Source organism: Euprymna scolopes, chromosome 18 (genome assembly GCF_053919585.1).
Source record: "Euprymna scolopes isolate OS-2025 chromosome 18, ASM5391958v1, whole genome shotgun sequence".
Lineage (NCBI taxonomy): Eukaryota > Metazoa > Mollusca > Cephalopoda > Sepiida > Sepiolidae > Euprymna > Euprymna scolopes.
The window spans coordinates 108,219,274-108,236,253 of record NC_136499.1 but is presented as its reverse complement, the minus strand read 5'-3'; the positions used below and the strand labels follow the sequence as shown (position 1 = coordinate 108,236,253).

At 31.5% G+C, this 16,980-nt stretch overlaps 1 protein-coding gene across 2 annotated transcripts in view; it reads right to left on the bottom strand.

Moving 5' to 3' along the window:
* The window catches only part of LOC145297752 (myosin-2 essential light chain-like), a 45,858-nt gene that overhangs the window by 23,228 nt on the left and 5,650 nt on the right, over window positions 1–16,980 (bottom strand). The gene's annotated exons all lie outside the window — the stretch shown is intronic.

The following is a 16,980-nucleotide window of genomic DNA, read 5'->3' as shown; positions in this document are numbered from 1 at the left end:
TTTAATGATAGTCATTAAAAACCCTTTTTCTATTAATTAAGAAAAAACTTATATGGGTCGTGGAATTTCATTTATCTGCAAAAGATTTTTATCTATATTCTTTTAAACATTCATTTTAATTAATTCCCTATTAGTTTTTTCGGTTATCCTATGAGAAGATCATCTTTAGTTAACTATTACATGTAATTTATGCAGATATTCTACATGATTTATATATGCATAAAAAGGTTATAGTAAACACAAACCTCATATATATAATATATATATATATATATGTTTAAAAAATTTTGCCTACCAAACTCTTACAGACATGAAACCAAATATATAGGGTATTCGAACGCATGCAAAACTTTAGGTTTTAGCCAGAGAAAAATTGGTGCAAAAGAGTGAAAATTAAAAAAAAAAAAAAAAAAAAAAAGAATGGAATTTGCCAGGTCAAGGTCAAACGATATTACAAATGTGCATGCTAATGTAATAGCTATTGGTTCCCATTTTAATTTTTAGCCTTGCAAAGATATCTTCATAGCTCAGGCATTAACATCAAAGCAAAAAGTAAATTGTAAGTTAAATGTTTTGGTTTCAATTCTCGGTGGTGGCACACGAGTTTTTTTTTTTTTGTTTAACTTTTTAAATTATTACTATATATTGGGTCCAATATAATCTATAATCTAAATCTCACCTGTGTTTAAAATGTATGTATGTATGTTTCGCAAAAACTTTCGACACAGGCGATGGATTTTCATGAGATTGGTATCATTTTGAAGCTCAACCCTTCGGACAACAAATATAAAAAAAATTGGCCAAAAATATTAATTCCTTCACCCTTAACTGGGCACTTTTCTACAAGGGGGGGGGTCGCTTTTTTTGGCCGATATTTTCGAACGTCATCCACTATTTTCGATTGACTAATCTTCATTTTGACGTTTGCCACTTCCTTTTTGGCAATGGACGCAATGGCAAAGATGTCACTTTTTTCGCATTCTTTTCTTCCTTTGCCATACAGGTTCGAGCCTGCCTGCCTATACCATTTTTTTTTTTTTTTTTTTTTTTTTTTTTGCTCAACACTCCTCCAAACATCCTGGCAACACCAGGCACCCAGGCTAACATACTAATAAATATGAAATCTGCATTAATCAAAATATATTTAAGCATATTTTATGACCAAGTGGCATTAAGTGGCCTACTAGCACGCACACACACACATATATATATATTAAAAATACAGAAAAATAAATTTCCCCTTTATAAAATGCATGTAATCCAGAACTTTTTTAGTAACCTTGTGAACATCAACTTTGGAAAAAAAAATTTAAACCTTTTGTCAAAAGTTGAATTTCCCCACTTTGGAAAAAAAAAAAAAAAAACATTTAAATGAGAATCCTAAAAGGACACGGATTGAAAACCTGGGTGTGTAAAGTTCAAATCCAATTAATTTCGCAACAGCACTTGTGTCAAACTCGTTTCACCTTGTGCCTAACCACCCAACGAGGAGGTAAATAAATAATACTTTGTACTGATCATTCTTTTCAAAACTATTAAACTTAAAAAATTTTTTTAAATTTTCTCAAATTTCATAAGCATTTAAAAAAAAAAAAAAAGAAAAAAAAAAAAAAACACTCAATTTAAAAATATTTTCCAAAATTAATAGACTTAAATGTAATTTCCTATTACTAATAAACATACTCTATATTCACATTAGGGTTTATGTTCCTTGAATAGAAGCGCTGGTTGAGATTGAATAAAATAAATATGTATTATATACGTTTGAAGCCAAAACAACGCATTATTACAAAATAAAGATTTTGTTTGAAATTCATATTAAAATTTATAATGCATTGTTTTGGCTTCAAACGTATCTGATACATTTATTTTATTCAAACTCAACCAGTGAATTCCGCGTGACCAACGCACCGTTCTGACATTTGAAATACTACCGCAGAAACAACAAAAGGACTTCTACTGATTCTATGCTCCAACAACAACACTGCAAAAAAAAAAAAAACATACTGAAGATGAAGGTTTACTTCGAAATATATTTATAAATTTCAAACAAAAATGTTTATTTTGTAATAATGTGCTTTGGCTTCAAACGTATCTAATACATCTTTATTTTATACTTTATATATATATATATATATTTTTTTTTTTTTTTTTTTTTTTAACTCTCTGGGAAAATATTTTTGGATGGCAGACAAACCCCCACTCATTTTGCATTCATAACATAATATTAGCGATTATTTTAAAAGAAGCCATGAAGACATTTAAGTAATGCGAAATATTTACAGTTCATGTGAAATCTTTGTAAATATTACAGACGCATCTCTTCACACAGTATGCTTATAACACCCGTCTCAAAAGAGTTCTCTTGTATGCCAGCGAGACTTGACCCATTACAATTGAGGACATTACCAGACTAATTCGGCAATCATGCAAAGATACGATGGATATGCTCCTCAAATATTGCTGGTAACCCCCCCCCTCTCTCAATGAGCCGAGATCCAGATGGGACCTCAATTCAGTAGTTAAGACCTTACTCTGAAATAGGCAGATAATTTAGCCACTTTTAACAGGTGACGAGCCAAAAAGAATTAACTTCGATATTCTTGGAGCCTGTCTAAGAGGTTGTCCGAGGTAGAGATAGACAATATCAAGCAGAACCTGAAACAGCATAGTTTAAACAAAAGTATCAGCAATGGATTGAATCAAGTGAAGAGAAGCCATTTGACCCAAACATCCAACCCTCGTACTCTGGGAACAACCGACTATAATTGTGCTGTAGTAGTAAATATTGCAGACATTTTGCTTCATAATTATTTTTTTTCTAGTACTTATTGTCTGCACCTTCCAAGGAGGTAATGCAAGGGAGGATGGCATAATGAAATCTAATAGATTTCACACTATCTTCTCCCTTTCCACCAAACTAAGATTAAAAAGATAGTATGAGCATAGTTTCAGCTTCAGACAGACGAGACACGTTTGTATTCACAATTAAAGCCAAATTTAGAAAATGTTTCGTTGGACATTTTTATTCAATTTATCACCAAACGATATGTAACTTTCATAAACATCCGATTTAATAAAAAAATTAAAATCGTGAACAGTTGAAAGATTTTTTTTTTTTTTACAAGGGAATCACCACTTATCAAGGCCCAGAGGCCACTCGAGGATAAGGATTAAAGAGCGTACAGCAATCAAAAGGACAACATCATAGTAATCGTTAGCAGCGTAAATTTGATAAATTCAATTACTTAAGGGGAACGGCTCCTCAAGAACTTAGCGTTGGACTTGAAGACGAACATATCGTAGTCAGCTGGAAAGCAGGCAAACGGAAAAGAGTTCCACAAGTGTGCAGTTCTAAAAAAGAAGCTCTGTTCATGAAATCTACGTTTAGATCAAAGGCACAGACAAAAAGTGAGGGAAACTACTGATAGTGTTTTCAGTTAGACGAGTGTTTCTCATGAATGTTTGACGAGGGGGGGGGCATAGATTGAAGCTCAGACGAGCACTTGTCATGAAAATAACAATAAAGCAGAGACAGGCTCGCAACATCTCTTCTGTGAGAAAGAGGTTGCAGGGAAGAGAAAAGGGCAGCTCTCACTAGGCTACAAAGTCCATTTTGAACTGTCAAGGCAGGATAAGTCTTTCTAGCACCGCATGACTGATGATCCAGAGCAGTTGCAGTCTTAATTGGCTAACAATTATCTCGTAATATTAGTTTTAGAATTCATAATTACAAAAAAAATATTTCCTTCAATTTTTTTTGTGTTTTTTTTTTTATTTAAATTGCATAAAAGCTTTAAAATCTATCTATGATTCATAAACTTCCCAAAATTAGTGTCATGTCAATAGGAACAAATAAATTAACTCTCCCATGAGTAAAACTTTCCAGGGTAAAAAAAAAAAAAAAAAAAAAAACTATGAATTTAATATTAGGTGGGTGCAAAAATGTCATTCTTGACTTTCAAATAAAAAAAAAAAAAATTTTAAATGGGGAAAGCGGGGATAAAAAAAATCTCTTGTAGGCAATCAAATTTTACAAATAAAATATGGTAAATTAATTTCAAAGCAAAAAAAAAAAAAAAAAAAAAAAAAGCTATTCATTATTTTCTTTAGTCTGCATTTTTACTTTAACATTTTTATCAAAGTAAAAGACCAGAAAGATTACTGCATTGTACACATATCTGCCATTAAAAAAAAAAAAAAAAAAAAAAAAAAAAAATTAGAATACAATAATTGTCTGAGAATTCGCTTTTTTTTTCAGTCTGTTTGTGTGTGTGTGAGGGGGGGATTCAAAATAAAACCTAAATGTCTTTTTCCTCTCCATTCTTCCAGTTTGGAGAACATGGAAGTTAGTGTCTTTAGTCAAGATAGCAAATTGAAAAAGGAAGTGCCCTTTTTTCTTTTTTTTTTTTTTCTTTTTTTTTAAATTATAATCAGGCAATCTGACTGACAAATGTTCACAGTAGGAATGTTGAATGAGGGAGTGGATCAGCAACAACATTCCAACCAAAACTATGAACCTGAGAGAGAGAGAAAGAGAGAGCGAAAGTGTGTGTTATCAACAAACAAAAAGAAATTATCTGATTTCCTCCAAAATGAACAAACTCCACTCCCAAGAGTAGAAGTCCTGCATAAACAGATGCTCCCCACTCCTACACGCAATCCAGGGTAGGGGGACAATTTCAAAGGGAGAAGGGGAAGAGGGTTGACACTTTCAGTTTTCTTACTACTGCTAGGCATTTCCAAATTTAAAAACCTGGCATGACAAAATAAGCCACCTGTTTACAAATTATTTGTGAATTTAAATTTCACTAGAAATAAAGGCAACTTAAAACAAACCATCTTAACAAGCAGAAGTGGTTGACACTGATATTCATCACTTTATAACTAAAAAGATGAAGCAGTATAATATATATATATTTTGGGGGGAGGGGTACTCCTTTGGAAATGAGGATTTATATATATATATTTTTTTTTTTTTTTGCGGACTGTTATGCTCATTTTCATAGTTGTTTCTCATCACAAAGGATACAATTACAAGAGTCACCATTCCTATCCCATCACAGTTAACCACCTGAAGAAGGCTAAAGGATAAGTTGGGCGAAACAGGTTGAGAAAAACCAACTATGAAGACGAGGATAACAGTCTGCAAAAATAAAAAAATACTCAAAATTATGAAGCAGTTTGTCATAATTTAGATCAATAATTTGTGTGTGTGTATATAATTTCACTAAGTTCTAAAATGTTCAGGAGGGTGGGGGAGAGGAGTACATTTATACCTATTTACAATGCCTTCCCACGGGACAGATACCAGGGTCGTTTTTTAACGTGGAGAAAAGGTACAAAAATAAAAAATTGTCTCAGTCGTCAAGGACTGCTCCTCCACGGAAAGAGAACAAGAAATAGAAGTGCAGCAGCGTCTGAAGAACAGATACTACACTTTGATCTTGGCCAAAAGGCCAAGTAGATGACATAGATATTCTTGTCAAGAGGAAAAAAAAAAAATTTTACTTTTTATTTTGACCAGTGCTTTTTCTCAATTTATCTCTTCCATAAAAAAACGAGGGGGTGTACTATATTTGAATTACAAAAATTACAGATAAGAAATACATAAATAAAACTACTAAAAAAAAAAAAATTTTTTTTTTTTAAATCTACAGCTATTCATTTACACACAGGCTTATCAGCAGACATATCCAGCATTACCAAGGAATGAATTCTGCTCTCTGGACACTGATATTACCATTTTTTATTTAAATCTTTAAACTTCAGCTCTATGATGAAAAATTAGGCGTATCAAAAAACAAAAAATTTTTTAAAAATTTTAAAAATAAATAAAAAATAGCAGAAACCAACAAAACAAAAAGTTTAAAAAAATAAAATATTACCAAAAGGCAAGAGTTTATTCTACCTATCCGGTAGTTTTGTTTTATTAGTTTAAAGCATTTTTTAATTAAAAATAAACTGAGTGGTCACCGTTCAGTTATGACATTTTTTTTTTTTATTTATATAGACAAATATTACATATTTGTCTATATAAATAATATATTTTGCTCTTTTTTATTGATCACTCTTAATAACCTCGTTTTAATTCAGGAGTTTTATCTTCTAAATACCTTTAACTTGGTATATATAACACACATACTAGCAGACTGCCCGGCATTACCTAGCATAAAATGTGTTAATGCAAATTTTTTATTTATTATAAAGCAAATGTTTTTATTATATTGTACAGCGATTTCAAAAGCTAAAAAATTTTTATAATATATATATATATATATATAAAAAACACGACTTGAGTATCAACTAGAATCGAAAACAAAATATTTATCTCTCTAACATTTGAGCTTTGGACATTAAAACTAAATTAACGCAGTTTAATGTATATTTATGCACTTAAAGTCAACTTACGCCTACCAAGCCTGTAGACCAGAAATTGACAAAGTAGTTTGGGAGAGATTGTTTTTCACACACACGAGACCGTTGATAATTGCTCAAAAATCGAAAATTAAAAACATTGGTAGAAACATCTAATAAATGTCAATCTGCCAAAAATGTTCTAGCAGTATTTTGCTTAATTTTCAATTTTTGAGCAATTATCAAGGATTTTCATGTTCCTTACAACTGAATTTTACAAAGAACTTTTATTCACCAAAAACCCGTAGAATAGTGGATAGAGTACTTGATAAAATTCAACTAATGCAAGTTAAACTTTTCCAAAAGTTGAAGGTTCAATTCTCAGTGCAAGCAACACTTAAAATAGCGAATTACTTAGGACTTCTTCATAGTCAAGACTGATGGAACAAGAACATGCTACTCTCATAGATTAAAATAAAGGGTTCTGTTTGATATTCTGTGCAAATTTTGTGTTTGACAAGATACACTTGAAGGTCGAAGGTTACATTGACCAAAATGTGAAAATAACACTCAAGATGAGAACAGTAGTTCAGATAGCATCAATCCTCATCTCAAAAATTTAGAAACTTAACACCAATTCTGATCAGACAACTTGAAATCGGTATTTCTTTGACACGTTGGGGAAAGATGCAATTGCAGATTATAAATCAAGAAATGTCATTAGAAATAAGAAATGCCGTCAAGAATTGTGATTTCTCAAATGTAAAAGAAGCAAAGTCTCCTAAGGGAAGGAAACCCGAAGATATAAGAGAGAGAGAGAGAGAGATGGGGAATGTTTTGGGACAGACCAAAACCAGAGTAGAACGGATTTAAAAATAAACATCTAAATAAAACACAAACTTTTCAGATAAGGCTTAAGACGGGCCAGGAAAATGTCCAGATTGTAAAGAGATACTTCTACCTCTTTCCGTGGGAAATATTTCTATGAATAAACACCAATGTTTCTTCTTGTATTAGAGATCCTAAGATAAAATTCTTGCCAACAGATTTTCTTAGTGTTTGAAAAGGGAGACTCATGTAAAAAGGAATGGTTAGCACTAAAAAGAATCTTAATCTTACCAAAATACAAAAAAAAAAAAAAAAAAAAAAAAAAAAAAAAAAAGAGGCTATCACATCTCAAAAAAGGTTTTGATTTTGTGCAGAAGATACTAGAAGTTGCCCGGTCGTAAAATATGCTTAAATATATTTTAAGCAATGCAGATTTTGTATTTTATTATTATAGAGCCAATCCCATTTTGATTATAATAATTTATCCAATATATAATAGCGATTTCAAAAGTTAAAAAATGACTTGGGTGCTTTCAGCTAGAATCGAAACCAAAACATTCAGCATAAGCTATCAATAGAAGAAAAAAAAAAAAAAAAAAACGGCAATAATCAAGCAACTAATTTATAACTATTTGTGCATGCACAAAAGTAACAAGTTTAGTCAACTTTCACTGCCAAGGTGAATTTTTTTTTTAGACCCCTTAGCAGTTATATTTACAATCAAATTTTTTTAACAGGTCCAAATTCCCTATATACAAAATTGAGAAGTTTGGTAGAGACCGTTCCATGTGCACAAACAAGGTCATTATATATATATATATATATATATATATACACATACACTTTCATTCTAAATGCTACCCAATTATGCACAATGTAGAAACTATGTATAAATAAAACTGAGCATAATAGTTAAATGAAACCAATTATCTATAATATAAATCTCACCTGTCTGTTTAAATGTATGTATGTTTGTATGTTCCGCAAAAACTTTTGATAGAGGCAACGGATTTTCACGACATCAGTATCATTTTGAAGCTCGACCCTTCGGACGACATATTGAAAAATTGGTCAAAAACATTAATTCCTTCACCCTTAACTGGGCATTTTTTTTACAGGGAGATGTCGCTTTTTTCACCAATATTTTCGCCAATATTTTCGAAAGTCACCTCTTTTTGATTGTCTAGTCTTAATTTAAACCTATGTCACTTCCGGTTTGGCGATGGGCGCAACAGCTAACAGGTCAGGTTTTTTTTTTTTAACTTTCTTTTCCTCCTTTGCGGTAAAAAAAGTGGTAGCAGGCAGGCTCGAACCTGTACCATGAAGGAAGAAAATAATGTGAAAAAAAAAAAAAAATGTGACGTTTTTGCCGTGGTATCCTTCGCCAAACCAGAAGTGGTGAAGGTTTAAATTAAGGCTAGTCAATTGAAAAGAGGAAAGTGACCCTCCATGTAGAAAAGTGCCCAGTTGAGGATGAAGGAATTAATGTTTTTAGCCAATTTTTCGATATTTCTCATCCAAAGGGTCGAGCTTCAAAACGATACCATGAAAATCCGTCACCTGTTGAAAGTTTTAGGCAGACATACAAACATACATTTAAACAGACAGGTGAGAATTATATTATAGATGTTACACATTAGCAAACATACAAATCGGATTAAGAATTTTTTTTTTAATTATAGTGAAGCACGTTAGTTTATTACTGATAACAATACAACAATAAATGAAAATTGGTTAGTCAGAATCAAAGTAATCTGTCAGCTTAAATGCTACTTTGATCCAACTCTTAAAATCTGACTTGCAACAGTTTAAGCAGGCACAAAAACTATGGAAAAAGGACACCGACTCCAAATTACCATAGATGTTTCTGTGGAGAGGAAACAATGGAGTGAAGCATTTAGATACACTGCTCCCCCTGAATATGATTTATTTGTAAATGAAAATCGCTCCAGACAAGGCATGAAGCCACTTGATGTAAGAAGTTAACAGGAACGAAATGTGATTATCTCAAAGAAAGGAAATGCCTATTGACTTTAGTCTTGAAACGGTCAAAGTTATTAGGGAAAAAACAGTCAGTGGGAAGAGAGGACAACAAGTCTGCAATTCTTGTAAAGAAGCTACTGGAATAGGAAGCTGTGTTACGACGAGGTAATAAAATAGAATTGATGGAGACCACTAGACCAAGGAGTCAAATGAACTGGAACAAAGGAAGAGATCAGACAATTTTAAAGAACATGTCATTTTTTTCTATAAAAAAACGAAGACTAGCAATATCATGTCTGTGAGAGAGAGGGTGCAGAGAAGAATGGGGGGGGGGTCAAATTAGAGACTCATTTCTGCACCTTATCAAGCAAGATAGATTCATCAGCCCAAACATGACTGTACTCCATACATGGTCAGACAGATTTGTAGAGATAGAGATTAGCCTCAGGTGTGAGAAGGTGTTTGTAATGATAAGAGAACAAACGAGAAACAGAAAAAAAAAAAATAATGGATACAAAAAAACGATTTACATACAAGTCATCTAAACACTTGTGCTTAAAAAAAAAAAAAAAAAAAAAAAAAATGATACACCAAGCAAGCGGTTTATGACTTAGTTTTTCACTTAGAAACGTTCTTAAAACCTCAACTCCTGATAGCATCAACTTGATACAGCATTGTAGTCAATGCAAATCAGACAATATGACTTCACAAGGTGACGGGATCTCATTTTGTTTTGAATATGACCGATGTCGCACTGCCATTCGATGGATGTACCCGTAAAGTATACATATTGTTTTGAACAAAGTTTTATTTATGGCATTATCCTATTGACAAAGCAGTTCTCATTAAATCACCGAAGTTAAGCAACAGAGTCCAATCAGTGCCAGATGAGTGACCATTTGGTAATACCAAGTGATGCAAGACAACGTCAACTAGAACTGCAAAAACTTAATGTCATCATCTTCTCTGATGAAAATATACAAGTAACAGAACCATTTGTGAATTTGCTATTCCCATGAAACTTCCTTTGGAAGAAGCCAGTTCAACACATCTAGGCTGAATGCCTCTTTGGGAACTTTATTTTATGTAATCCCTTCACCCAAGTCACACTGGATAGCTAATATCCTATCACATCAGTAGATGCCAATCATTATGTCAGCTTAGATGTAAAATTGTTACACGAGAAAATTTTATAATTGATAACATTTATCGACATTTCAAACTTATTCAAACAAGGCATTTCAAACAAGGTCATTATCAATATTGACTCATCGACATTAAACATTTGTCAGAAATTCAGACAAATATGTAACATTCTTGATAAAACAAAACAAATTAGGAATTTTTTTTTTTTTCCCCCCCCAAACAATTTCAACCAAACAAGTTATGCAAATACTTTAAATGACTTGAGGGGGGGGGGGATAATTATCTTTGTTAGTAAATAGCAAACCTGCTCCCACCCCCATGATAGAAAGAAAAATTCTTATAAGCATGCTTGCAAAATTTACATTTTACAATTGTAGATCATGCAACCATCTTATATTTTGTTTGACATCCATTTTACATGCTGACAGGTCTTAGACTGCTTTAAGAAATTGACTTTAAAACTATCTCTGGCCAGGTCTTTCTTTATCCCACTTTCTCAAGTCCATTTTATTATTTCCTCCCATTGTTTTTGTTAGCCTTCCCTTATGGACTGAACCTGCTACCTTAACTGTTCTACATCTAACCTAAGAACTGTCAACCATTCTTTCAACATAACCATATAAAAGTCTTCTCTTCTGCAAACATCTTATACTGTCCAAATTTTTAAAACTTTGAGGTCATCAGATCTAAACCAGTCTTTAAACTCACATTATGTAATAGCTTGACTGTATCTACCCAACATCATTGAGTAGCATTTTTAGTAGCAATTTGATTTTTATCCAAAATATTTTTGCACCAAATGAAATGGAAGTAACTGTATTCATCAATATAAAATTACATCAAGAAATTAAAGTGACACTGTATGATACAAAGCAAAGGTAAATAGATGAAATGACAATATCAAAGAACTCAATCATTTTCAATTAAATATTTATTCACCAGCATAAACGTATGGAACAAGGAGCGTATGCTATGTCAAAAAAGGAACCTTTAATGAAAAAAAAAAAAAAATCCAGTGAAGTTAGAGAGTGCACTTGAAAGCCGGAATCAAGGTAATTTATGGATTCTATTTTGTAGCACTCGTGTAAAAAAAATTTTTTTTTTAAAGTTTAATATTTTATTTTAAAGTAGAACCCCAGGATACGATGACCCTAGGGTACAGTTTTTTCAGGTTACGATGTGGAATGCAATATTTTTCCAGACCCTGGTTATGGTATTTAGCCCGCCTTACGGTGTTATTTATGTTTTTTTGATTATGTACATGTGTATTACAGTAGAACTAAAATAAGTAAAATACAGTACAATATATAATACACATGTATATAATAAAATTTGCAGACAAATACCGTAACCAGGGGCCGGAAAAACATTGTATTCTACATCATAACCTGGAAAAAAAAAAAAAAAAAAAAAAAAAAACGTATCCTAGGGTCACTGTATCCTGGGGTTCTACTGTATATATCTTATTTAATTTTGTTGATTTGATTTGCTAATTAAGAGTTTCTACTTAATTACATCCCTGCAATGACAAAGTTAGACACAAGGTTAGTTTTTAATATAGGGAAAATCCAACTAAAATAGAAACTCTGGATTGGAACAAAAATAAGAATTACAAGTCTAGAAGGATTTCTCCTTCACTGACCAAGGACTGAATAAATTAAGTGTAGCATCTAAACAGATACTACACTTTAAGAGTTAAACGTTAATATTTGTAATTAAGGGAATGTTAACTAGTTGCCAATCAAACTTGGAATAATCATAATATTATGTTCAGTTAGTTTACAATTGTAACCACTGTACACACAGTTATCATTGCATGTACAGTCACTAAAAAAAAAAGGGGGGGGGGGTATTTTAATGAAAAAAAAGGGGGGGGGGTTAATGAAAAAAAAAATGACCCACCATATTAACAGCAAATAACCAGATTTATTTTAATAATGTAAAGAAATAGAACTTTGCTCTTCCAAGATTTATATTGGCCAAATTTGTTTAGAAAAGTTAATTGAACTATTAGCACTTTATACGAATGGAATTAGTTACAAAACAATCAAAAGTGGAATCAAATTAAAAAAATAAATACTTAAATTGGAGATGAAAATCCATCAAAAACTCACACTAAACAGCAAAGACTCAACTTGGTAGGAAGAACGGGGTGGCGGATATCAATGTATTCTGACGATTTTGCATTCCATGTCAGCATTTTCACTTATAGGTGTTGACAACTTTTATGTGGCCCCCTCCATTAAATATCAATAGAAAGGATCACATAAGCCTTTTCAACCACCGATTGCACTACCCGAGAGTTCATAGGCAATATGAATTGGAACAAATACATCGCCAAACCTGCTACAAAAGGTAGACTTCCTTTACCATGCTAGAAAAATTATCACATCTGGCAGTATCCTGTATCTCTACAAGACAGAAATTCAAATGTAATGTGAACAGATATTTTGCTGCTCAACTTCCTACATAATTGGTCCTATATCGTAGTCCCTTACATCCAAGTGGCAATATGCCTTGTTTGGAGAGAAGGGATAACTCGAGATGTTTACACCAACTTTTTGTTGATAATTACAGTGCTGGACACCCTTGGGCAAGGTATTCACCTCTACTGATTAAACCATGCCATCTTTTCTAAGCCTTCTCTATCAACTAAAATTCCTCTCCTTTAAATGTACGGTTGAAGACAAAACTGCATGTAGTGGTCAACCCCAATTTGTGAGTTTGAGAGTGTAGAATAACCCCTTATTCACCACTACTTCCAGGTCCACTGATCCTAGGGGGGGGGGGGCATCAGACAAACACTTGCCATGAAAATAACGATAAAGTAGAGACAAGCTTGCAACGTCTCTTCTGTGGGAAAGATGTTGCAGAGAAGAAAAAAGGGCATCCTCCACTGAGCCACAAAGTCTATTTTGAACTCTGTCAAGGCAAGATAAACTGCTTCTAGTAGCTCCTGCCCAGATGTGGCAACAGTACTCCATTGTTGGCCGAACCTGGCTTTTATATAGGTAGAGAATTGCATCAGGAGCGAGATATCTACTGAAGCGGTAGAAGGATCCTACCATTTTTCCAGCAGCCTTGGCAACAGATTTAACATACGTGTCCCATTTTAGATCAGGAGTAAAGGTCAAGTTCAGAAGCTTGTCTAAGCATTTGATAGCATCTGTTATACATTTGAATTTTTAACTTTTTTGAATCTCTAGATTGTAAAACCAGCTCGAATACAATTACAAATTACTTGAGAATTCAACCAGATCATGGCTAACAGAAAGAGAGCATACTACCTCAATGGATCATAAAGAGTTCTGTCGGAAATTCTGTGTAAATTCCAAGTTTGACAAAAGACAACTGAATACAGAGCTTACATCAGTTGAACAAAGAATCGAAATATAAATCATGTAGGTATTTCTAGACAATTGTTGTAGGTTTTACATTAGAGATTATTTTTAATACAGTTTCATGTTCCATAAGATGTGACGATTCACGTTTTCAAATAATGCCAAAACATTAGTGTCATGTAAGAATGAAGGCAATCTTTGGGGGATTCTTTCAGATATGTAATTGAGAGAATGAAAGTAATGAGAATAGGACCTGCCATTTCGTGATGATATCTGATGAGAGAAATCAGCATTCCTCAGGTTTGAAATTAAGAATCATTGTTTAAAAGAAAAAAATTTGTTTAAGATATAAAAAAAAAAAAAAAAAAAAATCTTTTCAAATTTACATAGAAAAATGAACACGCCCCCCCCCACAAAAAAAAAAAAAAAAAAAAAGCTCTTTTTTTGTGAAATATATATTTCAGACTTTAATTCATTAAAAACGAGCAAAAAGTTATAGGTTGTTGACTTAGAAGTGCTTGGCTAGATGTGTTAGAATTTTTGACACCCCTAACAGAAAACTGCAAATAAAATATAAAAAAACTCGTAATTTCTCATTTTAAAGTGGGTTGTTTATTTTCTGTATGGTATATACTTCCAAAATAAACTATTAAAGTTGTTTAAAAAATAGAAATATTTATTTTTTAAAAAACAATGTTTACAAAGTGCTGGTGTGCGTTCAACCATTTTTTTTATGTATGATATCAATTGAATTTTACAAGTGAAATTTTTTTCAATTTTTAAACTTTAAAAATCTATCAAAATTTTTCTATTTGGTTCAATTTTTACGATATTTTCAGGGTCAATGTGAAATTTTATGTTCTTTCCAATAAACCGAATATAATATTTTAGACAAACGTTTTTTTTAAATTCATCCCACCACCCCATTTTGAAATGTCTATTAAAATTTAAATAATTTACGTACCAAAGTGAAGATAAAAGATCAATAAATAAAATATTCTAATTTTCAAAAAGTGTTTCTTGGAAATTTACCTGTAAAGTCTACAGTGTAAACCTTTTTCTTTTTTAAACCACGTTAATTTTTTTTTTTTTTTTAAACTCTTGTTATGCTTATAGCATCAAGTAAATACCGGACGCTGACAGCAATTTTTTCTATTTCATTTAATGTTTTCTTTTAGATATTTAAAAAAAAAAAAATAAAATAATTGGTCGACTGGATTTTTTATTTAATAGAAAAAACTTCTAAATGAATCTGCTTTTTTCCAACTACGGAGGCACAAAAATACTAATTTTGGTTAATAGTACACAATAAGACATTAGTTCTGGCGTTTATAAGTCATCGTAAGATAATCGTGAAAAAAAAAAAAAAAAATCAGATTTATCTCCCTTTATTTGAACAGTCAATAAATCTGAGTTCACGGTTTTTTTTTTTTTGGAATCCTTGTTTAAAAAAGTATTTTATTTAAAAAGGACATGGAATATAAGTATAAATATGGATAAATTCTTAACAATGAAAGTACACATTAAATAGAATTTTTATAGGTAAGTGATTTTTTGTAATTTATATTTTTTTTTTTTTATAATCGAACTAAAATTCCATTGATTTTCTTTAAATCTTTTTAAAAAAACCGATTTATAAAAAAAAAAAGAAAATATTGCATAATTTGCTATTAAACTTTTTTTTTTTTTTAATTTGGCCTTTGCTCCTTTAATTGAAAAAAAAAAAAATTAGGGTTTGACTTACATTTTTCAAGTAGTTATAAGCTTCAAAAGATAGCAAGTTGATTTATTCAAGTTCATATACGGCATTTTTAATGGCCAATTCTGATACACCTAGTGCTTGGCTGGCCCGATGTTCGACTAGTTCGACAGCAATAAACAATATAAAGGCGTTTTTGTTTTGTGATTTCAAATAACGCACCAAAAGAAAAAAGCTAAATGAGTTGAATTTTTTTTTTTTAATGCTTAGAAGTAACGTGTATGAATAATTATTGGCAAACATGTACTTCAGCAGCGTAAATTATTTGATTGACAAAAATTGATAAAAATTTTATATAAAACATTAGAACCCAAAACCTACAAAATTCAAATTTTTTTTTAAACATTTTTTATTAGACTAAATGTACGAAAATCGAGACTGCCATCTTGTTTTGAAAATTTGGCATTCGTAAGGCTTGCCAGATTGGCCTTTTTCACTTCAAGTGCGTAAATTATTGTTAAGACATTGGTGGCCATTAAAAAAAAATTTTTTTTTTCATATTGCCATTTTTTTTTTTTTTTTTTTCCCCCCAAATTATGTCGCTTTTTGGGGGAGGAAGTATTTTCATGGGGCAATGATTTTTGGTGTCCATGTTTTATTTAAAAAAAAAAAAAAAAAAAAAAAAAAAATGGGGTAAATGTTACCTTACGCTACAACAGAACACTGACCACTAATTTTTTTTTTAGGGGTATTCGAGGTCGTTGACAACGAATCTGATAATCACACCCGCCGCAAATTTACCGTTTGCATGGTATGAACCCCTAGACCTTAGGATTATTTTGTGCTATTTCACCGCCTTCGGTAGTGTTTTTCTTACATGATACGTTCGCGTGCAAACGGGTGTAGTGAAGTGTCTTATCACTAGGTGTGTCAGAAATTTCGTGAAAATAGTGAATAATTCCACCCCATCTTTCCTCGAAAAATGTAATTCAAGCCCTAATTTTTTTTTTCAATTAAAGGAACAAGGACCAAGGTTTCATTAAAAAAAAAAAAAGTGTTTTTTTTTAAAAAGGTTTTAAACTTCGGACTTTACAGGTAAATTTCTAAAAAACAGTTCTTTTTTTTGTTGTTTTAAATTTGAATATATTATTTATTGACCTTTTCTCTTCAATTTGTGATATATAAGACTTTGGTACATAAATTAATTTACTTTTTAATAGACATTTCAAAATGGGAGGCGTGAATTATTCGACCCCCTGTCTTTCCAAGCTTATAACTCCTCGAAAAATGTAATTCAAGCCCTAATTTTTTTTTTTTTTTTTCAATTAAAGGAGCAAGGACCAAGGTTCCATTAAAAAAAAACAAAAAACAAATAACGTGGTTTAAAAAAAAAGGTTTTAAACTTCAAACTTTACAGGTAAAATTCTAAAAAAACACGTTTTTTGTTTTAAATTTGAATATATTATTTATTGACCTTTTCTCTTCAATTTGTGAGTAAAATAATTTACTTTTCGGTGAGTAAATTAATTATTTACTTTTTAATAGAAACTTGAAAATGGGGGGAGGCGTGAATTAAAAAAAAAAAACGTTTGTCTAAAATATTATATTCGGTTTATTGGAAAAAAA